Here is a 15,184-nt window from a genome sequence, read left to right as displayed (position 1 = left end):
GTACTTATCTACACGCGTTAGAAGTTATACTTCTTTGGCGTAACAAGACAAAAATCTTTTCAAATAATTTATTCTACGTTTGTTGAAAAAAGACACTAACAATAGAAAATAGGTATTAAATACATTGAAAGTTTTATTAAAACGCATTATCTGGTTAAATAAAGTTTATTTAGATATCACAAAAAAATATTTCTACATTATTAAAGAAATGGACATTTTTTATTTTAGCATTCAACTTACACATATTGATATTTACTATTTAATTCAAGTCCATTGGTTGGAGTTCAGTAGACATGTGAGTTACAAGAGGCTTATGATAACTAAAGTATGATACAAATATTCTTGTAGAAATCTTGGCTAAATATCGTACAAATACAGCATCAATAGTTGTAAAAAAAAATACCTAATATGGTGGTATAGCTAACTTCAGGGTGTCGGATTTTTGTGACGGTGTTCGCGCGCATTGTAAAAATGTATACTCATAATTTTTCCCTAATGCGCCAAAAGAAGATAACTTCAATAATAGCAAATATGTGTGTGTACAATTATGTAATAAATAATAACAATATATATAAATAGGATGTGAAATCTTAACAAAGAATCAATAGTCATTTACCACTGGATTAATCCCAAAACAGTTACACCAATCCATTAAACCATCTCTCACGAAAGCACGACTAGTAACAAAACTAGAAGGCATTTAAAAATCTCCTAGGAACTACAAAATAAATGAGTTTTTTAGCTATAAAGTTGTTGAAAATAATGAATAAAATTATGTTGACAATGTACTGAAAGCTTACAAATTCTTTAAATACTAAGTACTAGGCATCAAACAACTCACCTCATCAATCTAGTACATTGACCAGGCTAATTAAAATAATTGGGCGTGTGAGATTTCTATCAAGTCAACTGCTATATCATAATAAATGCTATTTACGCAAATTACGCGCACACTTAAATAAAACTGTTTAAAATCCAGGATAGTAAGTTTTACAGGCCACTAAAATTAACATTAACAATATATGTAACTTATATATTACGTAAAGATTAGACTGGGGAATTATTCAGTAATATATAAATAATAAAAACTGTTTAAAATCCATGTTAGTAAGTTTTACAGGCCACTAAAATTAACATTAACAATATATTACGTAAACATTAGACTGGGGAATTATTCAGTAATAAGTTATATTATTACGGACAACTGTGTTCAAAGTTGTTTATAGAAATGGATCCATCATGATATCTAATTAGTAACAAAATTGTGTTTCTTGCGAAGTATTACGTTGACATTTATGGCAGTAATTAGACACTCCTCTTTTATAGAATAATTGTTATACTTCTCTTACGCTCAATACTTTCCATAAATATCATAGATAGTGAAGTTCTTTTGTTTATACCCCATATTACATCAGTTAGTCAATATGCCTTAATAGTAGTGTATGTAGTCGAAAACTAATTTTGTATGAAAATGACAGTTCGTGTCGATAGCTATTCGTTACAAAGTACCGTACCGTAGAGTATCTGTTAAACTTGCCTAGTGCGATAATAGTTCATATCACTGAAAGAAAATAAGAAATTATTAATAATTACATAAATACTATTTACATTGCGTTGAATTTGAAGCAACGATGCCACTCGGACAAAGAAAATAAATAAATGTGAAGAGTGATCTTATATAATAAAATAAAATAAACACGTGGAAAATTTTGGATAGTCTGGAGGCCTTTTCTCGTGATGAGTTAGAGGTAGGATTTATTTTATATTAGATATTTAAATTGTATATATTGTTCCGAAAAAAGGACGTTTTATTTTATTATATTATTCATTTTAATTTATATATTTATAATAAGGAGGGAGGAATAACTTTTTATGCGTTAAATTTCATTTGATACTTATGATATAAGCTTCCATTTTCGTAAATTTACACAACGCGTCAAAGCCTAATGCCTAAATTTTTAACGAGACCCGCCCATCGTTTCCTTCATTATGGATCCTTAAAGAAACGTTAATATTTAAATTATATAATCCAAAAAGGCTCGGTGATACTTTTTAATGCGTTTAAGATATAGGTACGTACAATATGCTTATAACCGACCAAGAAATATCTGCCAACCGTGTGTTATGTATATAAACTGTGTATTAAACAAAAATCTTACGTATAATATTTAACGCTCTATTCCACTATTTAATTGTTAATGACAACTAAACGGTAAGTAAAAGAAAAGTAAAAAAATTGTCAATTTTCAACTCCCGACAACATTCAATTAATCAGTAAGAAGCCTGTTTGGTATTATAGTTACGACAATAAGGTCACAATTAAAGAAATAATTCACTTATTCAATAATTACAGCTAAATAAATGTATATAAATATATATCTATGCCATCACGTGGCTTTAGCCACGCCTAGGCGCCGGACTCGATAGCGCCATGTCCATCAGAAAAAACACGTATCCGCCGTTTGCAAGAAGGCAGTAGGAGACACTGTACTAGGCCTTTATCCGACTATGAATGACCTACGCTAGCTTAGTCTTCGCGCATCTCCCACATCCACTAACTACGGGTCCTCCATACTTGATCGATGAGAATGATGCCCTTCTAAGTGAGTGATCCGGATAATCCAATCGCGTTAGGTAATTACAAATTAAAAGCACAACATCAAAATCAGATTAGGGTAAAAAACCGATCCTTCTGCCCTTCAGGCGACCCCTCGGCGGCCCAAGCCGAGGTCCGAGTCTTGCAGGAGACGCCCTTTCCCATTCCGGCCGCTAATCCTCGGCAAAACAGCTCGAGATGAGCTGTCAAGGCCCTTCAGGCCAGCAGCAAGATTACATTCAATAAAATATATATATATATTAACTGATACTATTTATATACTTTATCTAGTGGACCCCACAGACGTTGTCCTGAGATTTCAAGCGATTAGGATATCACACAAAGTATGAAAGTACCGATTGCAACGCTATCTGCCGGGCTGAATTTTGAATCTAAACCATCCAGGGGTAAATCGAATGGTATACAAAAAAACTCATTAAGATCGGTCCAGACGTTTAAGAGGAGTTCTGTACACAGTAGAATTATATATATATATATGTAAGCTATCCTATCTTTTAAGTTGGATCAAACTGCACACGGTGTGCAAATTTGATTGAAATCGGTTAAGTAGTTTAGGAGTCCATAGCGGACAAACAACGTGACGCGTAATTTATATATATTAAGATAATTGCAGTGATTTTAAAGTGTTCACTGATGTTCGATCAAATAGTTTTATTGTCTATTCGATAAAAGTTTTCTACTGGCTTTTAAAATAAATATATCGAAACGGCTAAGAAAAGCGTCGGGATCGTCAGGAAAATATATATGTAGATGCTTTAAAAAATATATATTTCTTTAATGAGTAAATGAAAAAAAAATCCCTTTTATTGGAAAATAAAGCCGTATGAAAGCCACGGGTAAGGTGGACAACTCATTTTAAAGATGAGACTGACAAATAAAATTAAATGCATTTTCTTTATATTCAAAAGCAATATTGCGTTACCCAAGAACTCGGATTGTTGTAAAATACTACCCAAGGTGGTTTTAAGGTCACAGCACACATATCGAGCGAGTCGTAGCTGTACAGACTGACACACGTCAACACAGCTACGGCTCGCTACCGCTACTGGCTCGAGTAGCGGGAGGGGATAGGGGCAAGGGTAAACGAAGAGACGTAAGCGCGGGAACTTCAAGTTGACCACGCACCGCATCGCGGTTCGGAGCCTGTTACGAGGCCAGGCGATTACTTTTAAATTCCGATTAATGTGCGTTGCAGTAGGGAGTTTCATACAAACAATATAGTCCAGTCAAATTATGGCTAAAAACGGGTTAAATAAACATGAGCGAACACAGATTGGGGATTTTGAGGATCGATAGGGGGGTGTATTCTGAGCATAAATTCCAATTTGAGGTACTGAGGTCAGCTCAAGGTCATTCCGATGGAAACGCGTTTAATTCGATATCTTGAGAATGGTTAGTGTTAGGCGAAAAATTGTAGAGACCTTTTCTTTTCCAAACAAAATTTACTAACTTTTTTATCTGAAACTTTTTTTTATAACATTAATATTTTTCAACTTATTACTCTCGCAAGGCAAAAATTTTACATTTTTTTCTATTTTTGGTCGTTTTCTCCCCAACCATTCAATTTAATTACATTTTACCGATCATCGAAGTGTAGATCTTTTAATTATAAACAATTTTGTTCTCAAACTTTTTTCTGTAATGCCAATACCTTCGTAGTTATATATTACTTTACCGAGCGAAATCCGCGCCATTGTCGCAACGTGTATCCACAGACACACTGTTGCGTGTATTAGTGCGAGTAAGGAATAAATAATACTGAACGGCTCGAGGTGATACAGTAACGATTACCGAGTTGATATGTATGCTGTGAGCCTTAGTGGGTATAGCACACCCGGTTCGCGGAGTAGCAAATACCAGTCAGAAACACATTCACAAAACAGAAAATCCACAAAAATACAACGTGAAATAAATACGATAAAATTTCGAATATCTCAACTATTTTAATGGTGACATAAAAACTTAATGACGACACGTTTACCTGCCATTTTTACGACGAGAAGTTATAAATTGTCGCATCCTTTTTCACCTTTGGGAATTTTGCGTATCTTTTAGTTTAGTCATATTTTTCATACCCTTTATTTTCTACTTAACGTTCCTTCATATATTAATAATAATAATAATAACTTTATTCATGACAAATAGGTTGAGACAAAATTCATACATCGCTAGTTCCCACACTAGGGAGTCCCTGTGTTGTGGGTAACATGATTAGACAGTCGTAAATGGTACATGTTTAAAGCAGTTTTTTTGAGAAAAAGTAGGTTTAGTGTTACAACTAATCAAACACAAGTCTTATAAGACATTAAGTATGTGTGAATGTGTGAGTATGTGAATGGGCGTGTGTGCGCAAATTATTGAGAGTGTATCTTAGGGTCTGTTTCACAATGTACGGATAAGTTCTACATAAGTTCCAAATTAGCTATTTATTACTTATTTATTTGCACTATTGTTGCGTTTCACGACTGTCAGATAGCGCTATTCGTCCATCATAAGTTATGAGTCCGATGAATGTCAAATAGCACAATTTATCTTCCAAATAATTTATGTGTTGCATAGCTATTTGGTACTTCATCCATACATTGTGAAACAGACCCTTAGAGTTGTTATAAGCATGCGCTGTGTCTGTGTTAGTTTTTGGCGCCTCAGACCTACTATGGAATAAATTTTGGGCATTAAATAAGTTCTGCTATCCGGCTATAGTTGAAGTTGAGTATAAAAAGAAGAGTCTATACACATGCATACTTCCAAGTATAATCCTACATGCCAAACATGGATTTTTAATAAGGCGCTAATAAAGAAGAATGTATGCTAAAGGGCTATGGAGCATTCTATACTTCGGTTGAATAAAGAAAAAGTAAAAACTGCGTGGTACAGACTCAAAAAAAAAAAAAAAACTGCCCGCGTTTGTCATGACAGATGGGTCAAAAGACCCTCGTGTACTAGTATTACATATAATAATAACATACTTAAAGGAAACGAGAAAGAGAGACAAAGAGAGAGTATACAGAAATGGATAAAAATTCCTGAAGCGATTTTGTCCAAAGATTTTTTTTGTATGTAATAGGAGGCAAACAGACAGGAGGCTCACCTGATGTTAAATGATACCGCCGCCCATGGACACTCAGACATTGCCAGAAGGCTGGCAAGTGCGTTGCCGGCCTTAGATAGATAAGATAGATCTTATCTATGTTGAAATATATCTGATATAATCTAGAATAATCTTGATATGACTCTTAGTTTCCGAGAGATATTTGCGAATACTACACTTGCGCAATTTAGCTCACGTCCACGTGCCTTGTTGAAGTATCTTAATATATGTATATAAATTGCGCGTCACGTTGTTTGTCCGCTATGGACTCCTAAACTATTTATTTCAATCAAATTTGCACACCGTGTACAGTTTGATCTAACTTACAAGGTGGGATAGCTTACACATATATAATTCTACTGTACGTGTGTATGTCATTGAACTCCTCTTAAACGACTGAACCGATTTGAACGATTTTTTTGTATGCGTTTAGATTCACAAATCAGTCCGGCAGTTGGCGCTGCAGTCGGTACTTTCATAGTTTGTTTAATATCCTAATCACTTGAAATTATGCAGGATATTATCATATAATATCCTGCAATATAAATTTCATACATAATGACGAAGTTCTTGTTACAGTTATTTTCAGGTAATTAATTATACTTAAGTAGTTTTCATTTATTTACGTATATTTTTGGGCATTTACTGTAATGATAAAATTAAACCATTGGCGCGACAACCTTTTAAGATCTGGGCCACAGATACATGTATCGCGATAATTGGTTTTTTCTATTATATAAGTAATCAGCCTTCTGCAATTCGATGTTTTGGTTTTAAGGCATGGCGGTTTCCTGACGATGCTTTTCTTCGGGGTTCGACTACACTACATCTCAAGAATGAAAGTCACGCTATGAATCCACTAGGCCAACACTGCTGCTATATTTGCTCTATACTTTGTAAGCACAAATTATAGAGGGAGCAACTTTATGGTTAGAGCGGCGAACAAATTTAATGACTTAACGATTGACATTGATTTCTTCGCTGAGAGTGTGAGGACAGCAAGGATAGCTTTGACACAAAATTATTTCAACCATGATAAATGAAGTGCATTGATAACCTTTCATTGTCAACTAATTAGATTCTGTTTTTTCTTTTTTGTTTTACACTAAAAATATTTGGCATGTTTACCTGCTTGTTTTATGAAAAAAAAAAAACTATATGTGAAGATTTGTAATTGGCCCACAATGTTACATATATATATATATAAATCTATTTATGTATTGTGCTGTGAATCTTCTGAATAAATAAATGTATAAATAAAAATAAAAACAGTTTAACTCAACGCCTACACACACAAAATCCAAATCGGGACGTTCAAAAGAATTAAACAAATATCTTAAAGTACCCAATTCCTACAATAATATATTATTCATAAGATACAGAGTGGAGAAATGTGAAAAGCGAAATAACGATAAATATTAAACACAGCATAAACTCAAAGTGTATTTTACTTACAAATATAAACAATAAGGGAAACAAAATAAGAATTGTACCAAAATGGAATATCCAAAGGTCAAACAATTCTTTGTAATAAATTATGAGAGAAGTGCTTTGCTAGAGAAAGCTTGCGTCTTTCAAATCAGGTGTCGTTCGGTGCTCTAACAGTTGCACCTACAGTGAAAGCCGTGAGGATACCAGCATTGCTCAAACACAAAAACTTCAGATTCATTCTCAGAAGGTACCTTATCTTTATAAAAAATATTGGTTGTTTGTAAAGTAGGTTTACGATCGAGATGTTTACGTGATAACGTCTTATTGGTGATATAAGTTTTTGTGAAGTAAGGAATTAATGAAGATAACAATTTTTTCAAATTTTAAATTACATCTATCGTTTTATTCACACTTTTGATGATAAATTTCGGGTGTAAATGACAAGCGCTCGAGATGAGACGGGAGATCGGTCCGTCTCTCTCTCGTTATACCTGCGATCGCGCTCGTGAGGTTTTGGTGTGACACAAGTTTCTGAACATGTCACCCGACTAAAACGATTTTAAAGACGTTATCACGTCAAAAATGGTCAAAAGATGCAATTTAAGGCTAAGAGCATATAAGGTTTATTGTAGGTTTTTTATAGTATGATTTAATAAAATATTTTCAGGTGTCAACGCCAAATGCCGAATGGAGTTTGAATATGTAAATAATGGCAGACAACACTCGTCACATGTGAAGAAAAAGTTTTAGTTTCAAATATTGGAATACACAACACAAATATATAAAAAATATTAATATAACTTCTATCAATTCATTCAAATCGAAGCTAAGTGAATATGTTAGACTCTTACTTTTTATTCATATTTCTTTGACAACTTTTATTTTTAAGTTTATTGCATGTACGGCTATCTTGCATTGTGATTAATTTAAGAACGACTACAATGTTATGTTAATTTAAAGCATTATTCTTAACGTAAGTGACAGTTTTTTGTCTTTTTGAGAAATAAAGTCTTTAAACCTAAAATATATATTTTTTTAAATCAGTAGCGTTTCAATCTAATAGGCAAGTAGTTGATCAACCTCATGTGCCTGACACGCGCCGTCGACTTTTTGGGTCGATGACATGTCGGCTTCCTCACGACGTTTTCCTTCACCGTTCGAGCGAATGTTAAATGCGCACATAGAAAGTCAATTGGTGCACAGCCGGGGATCGAACCTACGACCTCAGGGATGTGATTCGCACGCTGAAGCCACTGGGCCAACGCTGCTCTGCACTTTAAATAAAATATCTAACTGCACTTTAAAAATGTTTATATATTTACCAGATAAAATCAATTCACATATCGGTAAAATGTAGTAAATAGAGAAACAGCCTGTACACTTTACTAGACTGCTCTTAATATATTCTGAGGAAACTTTGTAAGCTTGCATTCATAGCACCTCTTGGGAGACTATGTATGAAGTAATCAGCATTAAGGACAAACTTGGAATCTTTTAGTCAAAGATTAATAATAGATTTACATGATTAGCTTTGCCTGTGAACCCTTCAGGCCAAGAAGTGACTCCACGTTTCATTAATCATTCTCAAAAGCTCGAACTGCTTTTAGGCAAATTTGTCTTCTGTGAAAACAATTATTGTTGAAGAGGCTGTTATTTGCCGCTAACGATACAAGAAAATTTAATATCGTTTAGTTAACTGTTTTAGAATAACTTGCCATTTAAATAAATCTTCTTTAAAAATATGTGATTTTATAGATTACTAGCTGACCCGTCAATCGTTTTGACATGTATATTATTTCTAGGTTTTTTTTTAGTTCAATAAAAATAACTATCTACAATAATAAAAAATAGGGGTTGATTGTAGAGGGGTAAAATTAGAGATTGTATGTTTTCTCGTATGATGTATCATACAAAAATAAAAGAAAAAAAAATTGACCAAAAAATAAAAAAATAATCATAAGAATCGGTCGACCCGTTTCGGAGGAGTATGGGAACGAACATTGTGACACGAGATTTTTATATATTAGATAGTACTTGACGCTTCCAGTCTCTATCTGAACATCCTGAAAATTTAAATAGCACCGTGATTCTTGCCCACATAATATACTCCCACTTGACGAATCGATATTGTAAGTTTATTGAATTAATCTACTATCTGCACTTACGTGAGGCACTAATACCAAATAATGGTAATTAAGCCTTCGCTATTCAAATTCGCGCTTCGATACGCTCCGAAACATATTGTCTATTATCTATTCATCAGTCCATCAATATTCAGTACAATTCCGCGCATTGAATATAATAAAATACTAAACACGCAAATTCTTGTTTCAGCATTTTTGCTTTTGTTGACGTGACAACGTCTTATAATTCGATGGAGCCGGCTGCACGCACGAAAAAACATGACTCATGCGGCGTTACCTCTGAGGCGTTACATTTAAGGCTTGAAGTGCAAGCGAGAGCACTCGTTACGCGCTCTCGCTTGCACACAAAAATTGACATAATTGTATTTATGCGTACAAATAAATGTAACTTGATCAATTCAATTGTGATTTACTTCCTTCTCTATATCCATACAAAATTTAATCTAATCTAACAAATAAAATTAAAATTTTCTTTTGAAGAATGCAACCACTCCATCAGTATTTTCTTATGACGTTGTCACGTTCAACTATCGTCAGTAAACCGACTTTACAGACAACCGATATTTTTTTTATAGATCGTAGAGCACGCCAAACAAATGACTCTCTTTAATAACAATTTTGTTTATTGATTTAAGACGAACTGTAGGATGAAGGACTGTTGTGTACGTGTCGCAAATGTCAAATTATATTACGATAACTGGTTTAAATAACGTAATTTCAAATTTGAGACACATTCAACAACATTTTTGTTGATTCTTCGTATTTTATTGTGTTTTGTAACTGATAATAGTGGGTGCAAACAGAATAATTATATCTAATATATAAAATTCTCGTGTCGCGGTGTTTGTGGTTAAACTCCTCCGAAACAGCTTGACCGATTCTCATGAAATTTTGTGTGCTTATGGGGTATGTCTGAGAATCGGACAACATCTATTTTTCATCCCTCTAAATGTTAAGGGTAGTCCACCCCTAAATAATTATTTTTAATTTTTAGATAAATTATTTATTTTTTTATGATACAGCAATAAAAAATACATACTAATTTTCACCCCTCTACGATCAACCCCTATTTTTTATTATAAATGATATACATGGCAAAATGACGTTTGCCGGATCAGCTAGTTTATGTATATAATTATACCTTACGTGTGTATGTCACTCTTCTGCCGGCTGAACCGATTTGAATTAAGTTTTTGTATGCATTTGGGTGGCGCCCTGGATGATTTAGATTCACACATCACCCCGGTAGATGGCGCTGCAGTCGGTATCTATTACTTATCTATACAGCATATAAACAGCTGGTATATATATAAATCTACTGTGCATGAGTTTGTAATTAGACTCCTAAACGGCTGGACAGATTTTAATATAACTTTGTGTGTCAAGTGGGGTCGAAAATGATTTTCATTATTAGATTTTTTTGTGTACAGGACAACGCCTGGCGGATCCGTTAGTAGGTATATAAATGTTTATGTGTAAATAATTTATAGTTGTAAGAGCAATGAAGAGTCTATAACCATAAATAGATAGATACGCAGGCCTTACATGTCTTGTACTCTTGACGAACTCATGATAAAGGAGTTGCTCGGGTCTCTGTGGACATAACTATTTAATCTGTCATAATAGTTTAAGTAACTTTCAATTAGTAGCGGATTTATAATCCGTAAGAAACTCTTTTATAATCGTTTGAGCAATAGCGGCTGGATAATACGTCATAATTAAGATATATATGTCGCAGCCAACTAGCTTAATCAGCCGTTCAATTAACTGCCTAGCCGTTTAACTAAATAGCCTAAAAGATGTTCAGCCGTAGCGTTTGTTACAACATTTAATAAAAGGGTTCCCACATCTTTTTTTTTTTTATATAATAGGAGGGCAAATCTTACACATTATATTGCATATGTACTGAATAAACACGTTTTTTTTATTTAAAAAGTTTTTATTGGCTTTTAATGCAAGTGTTACATTATTAAGACATTTTGACGTTTCAAGTTACAACAATCGTGGTCATTGCATTTACTGTCAATAAATTATTCATCCAATTAAAATTTAACTTAAATCCCGAAAGAACAGAGTTACGCAAGGATACTCTAACAAGCGAGTCTCGGAGATTTATTTTAAACAATCTTTAGGGACACGTTTACAACCATTTGATTGGAACTGCGTTAGTTGAGACTGACAATTAGACAATAGACAACTGAAGTTATGTCACTTACACTACTGTCTACTATGAGTCCATTGGCTCTCTTTTTTTAACGGCTTTAATTAAACAGTATTTTTTTGTATTTTAAAGAGCCGAGCCAAATTTTACATGGAAGTAAAATTTGGTGATGCATTTTTTTATTCATTGTACAAGAGGCGGCTACGATTTGGACTTATTGGACAAACCTTTTGCAATATAAAATCAGGTATATACGTAGATTGAGAACAGATTAATTAATGACATTTTCAGTTTTCTTTTATACAAAGCCTAATTATTTCCTTGCCTCGGGAAATACGTCTTATGCAGCCCTTCGTGGAACTAAACGGGGGCGGGAGAATCGTTTACGATATCGTGTAGAAAACCAAATTGTATGAAAACTCTGTACGTCCAAGCGAACAGAAGCTGACATTATACGTTTAAATCTATACGAATACTAGCTGGCCTTGCGAACCAGTGTTGTTTTTAGACTTTATCTCTCAATTTTTTAAATTTTTCTCTCCGTAAGAACCATCCTCGTACTTCAAAGGATATTATAAAAAAATCGGTCAAGCCGTTTTTATGTTATGTCGTGACGACGGAAAACAGGTTTCATTTTTATATATATATAGATTTGACACTTAATGAAACGTAGCTTTCAAAGAAATCAAATTAATTTAATGCTACAACAATTCAAAATATAATCTTAGAAATATTCACGAATTTTTAACAAGGAAATTTTTTAATAAAAGTTAGTGACCCGGAAAAGACGAGGTAATGTCATATTAAGCGCAAAAGCCTGTAACGACAAACACGGTGAAAAGGAAAAGTTACGTTAAAATGATTTCCTGGAACATCCAAGGAAACATTCAACTTATGTTTTATATTTGCGCCGTCTGTATAAAACTGTTATTGAAACTGATCGATATTTGTTACTCCATAATGACGAGTACAAGTAAATATCCATGAAGTTATTCTAGCTCATAATCTTCGGTGTACAAGAAATAGAGAGATCGAAAACAAATTTACGGGCAAGGGATAGAATAAAGTGCAATATGCAACAATAATAGGGGCACAAAATCTGCGGTCAGCGTACTGAGTTTTCAGAACCAAATCTTTTATTCCAGGCAATAAAACCTCCTTTCAGTTTCCCACAGACTACTTCAAAAATTCAATAATATTAAGCTGTCTAGGCGGTGTTTTTTAAATTCAAGGGGATTTGATTCTAGTAACCGCATTGACTACTTTCGATACTGCTGAAGAGAAAGCTATATATATATATCCACAGAACTTGTATAAGTCAACTGAAAAATAAATGCCGTTATATTTTTTTAAACCAATCATAGACTAAGCTAGTCTTGCTCATATAAAAATTTCAAAACTGATTTATTGCGTCGTACTTGTGCTAAAAGAGTGGCGGATAGTTTATTGCCAGTACTTCTCTTGTTCTACGCCCTTGATTTGAGAACTGGCAGTAATTGTAAAATTAGAAGCATTTCATATGTATATTTTTTTGACGTTCATAAGTGTACATTGTGTTACCTATATGAATAAATGATTTTTGACTTTTACTTTCGACACTGCTGAAGAGAAAGCTATATATTATATTAACTTACTATATATATTAACTTTTATTAATCAACTTAAAAATAAATGCCGTTTTATTTTTAACCAATCAAATAGTCTTGCTCCTATTATAATTTCAAAACTGATTTATTGCGTCGTACTTGTGCTTACTATTGAGACAACATAATTAACTTAACGTGCTTACCACCGCTCATAGACACCTGCAAGTCTAGGGAAAAAAAATCTTAGATATTTAAAAGCATTAACTTACAATAACCACATTATACCTAAATAGTATCTCTTCATTTGAAAAAGAAATTCGTAAAAGAGCCTCTAGCGGCCTCACATAGCAATTTACCCACGACCATTACCCCGCTTATGTTGACTTGAAAACAAGTGTAACTATAGTTGTAGTTAAGAAACTATAAGGTCATTATTAGTTATGAAGTTTTATGCTTTGTGTATTTTACTTTAAATATGAAAAATACGGGACGGGTGGACATTTTTTTTAAAATTTGTAGATACATAGTGATATGTTCTTTAATATTGTGGAACATTTTTTTCTATCATCAATTTTAGTTCATCAAGTTTTCGCAGCGTACGCGATGAAAAATATTTTATAGGTATTTTTTTACACCTTTGGTAACATTATTGTAGTTTTAGTAGTATACTAATCAGTGCTAATTTAGCATTCAAATGGTTAAAGAATTTTATAAATTAGTACAGTACTTTTAGAGCCATTTCGTTACAAACATACTTACATACAAATCTTTCCTCTTTATAATATAAGTATAGATAACTAAGACGCTTTTAAAAAGTTATGTAAGGAAATATTTAAGACTACATACATAGTTCATATACATACTCACTCGGGATATCCTGAAAGTGATTGTATAAAGTGTAGTGATATTGAAATAAATATAATAAATTTATAGAAAACCAAAACACTGGATATTTTCTGTTAAAATCAGAAAATCAAACTTTTTAGTAATAACTTAATATTTTTTGGAATATCGTAAACTTAAAAACATGCTTCCAATCAGACCTCATGTCTATGACAATCTAATATTTTTATGTCGCTTATACAAGATTACTTAGTACTTTTTAATAAATACCGTTAGAAAAATAAATTTTGAAATCATTTGAAAAAAAAATGTTTTTTTTAAATAAAATGACTTTCGAAAGAACCAAAACAAGGTAAAATTAGTAGGCTAGAGTTCGTTAATCACTCACCTGATAACGATGAGTAAAACAAACAAACAGATCACAACACTGCACTCATAATCACAAAATCCAAGTCACTGATAATTATAAGATCGCAAGAGAAAATACTCCGCAAGCACGTTCATTCCCCGCCACGGACGAAGAGCGACTGACGATTTTCAGTCTTCACGCCACCGCCCCGTCGGAAAATTTCAGCAAGGATTTTCTTTTTTCAAACGGTAGAACACTGCACAGACTCAAATATTAATGAGGTCAATGAACTTTTCCGATGTATCGCTGTCCGGTGGTTTTCTGGCTCCATAAACGTCTTGAACTTAGATCGTAATATAGCAAATATATGACAGAGAAGTCGCTTACTACGTGTTTATAATAATATTTATAGCAACTAAGTTAAAATAGGTATAATTTAGTATTTCTCGTACTTTTATTAAAACAAGATGATGATGCACTGTAATATTTTAAGTGCAAAAATACATTTACCGTTTGTAAAGTTAAAACCTTTGTAGTACAAGTCTTTGTGGTCTCGTTTGTATTTTTAAAGTTGTTTTATTTCTTTTTAATTATCTCTGAGGTACTGATAAATTGTTCTTAATTATTAGGGTATCTGTAAGGGTAGTTATTTTTTTGATTCGTTTATATACACTTTATTGCACATACAAGAATTTTAAAAAATAACTAAAATGCTTTAATTTCTGCTAACGGTGTCTGTATTGCTGCTAAGTAATCTCTTTCAGGTGATCCTAATTAAATATATAAAAAACAAAAATTCATCAAAACTTAATATTAATAAAGACTAAGAAGAAACAAAATATATTAATACAAACTTCGAAAATAGTGGCCCAAAAGAAGCAATTATTTATTTCACTAGAATGTCGACTCCATCCATCTCTATGGTTTAATGATTATTGCACATGGCACAAATCTGACTGTCG

At 33.0% G+C, this 15,184-nt stretch overlaps 1 protein-coding gene across 2 annotated transcripts in view; it reads right to left on the bottom strand.

Annotated features, from left to right (window-relative positions):
- The window catches only part of LOC125052349 (sex peptide receptor), a 213,629-nt gene extending 199,240 nt beyond the window's left edge, over positions 1 to 14,389 (bottom strand). For both annotated transcript variants that reach the window (XM_047653138.1, XM_047653139.1), the window contains exon 1: positions 14,262 to 14,389. The gene's annotated coding sequence lies outside the window, so the exon portion shown is untranslated. The remainder of the gene's footprint in view (positions 1 to 14,261) is intronic.
- Positions 14,390 to 15,184: the final 795 nt, after the last annotated feature.

Source organism: Pieris napi, chromosome 9, assembly GCF_905475465.1.
Source record: "Pieris napi chromosome 9, ilPieNapi1.2, whole genome shotgun sequence".
Classification (NCBI taxonomy): domain Eukaryota; kingdom Metazoa; phylum Arthropoda; class Insecta; order Lepidoptera; family Pieridae; genus Pieris; species Pieris napi.
The sequence above is the reverse complement of the archived record's forward strand: the minus strand, read 5'-3'. Positions and strand labels throughout refer to the sequence as shown.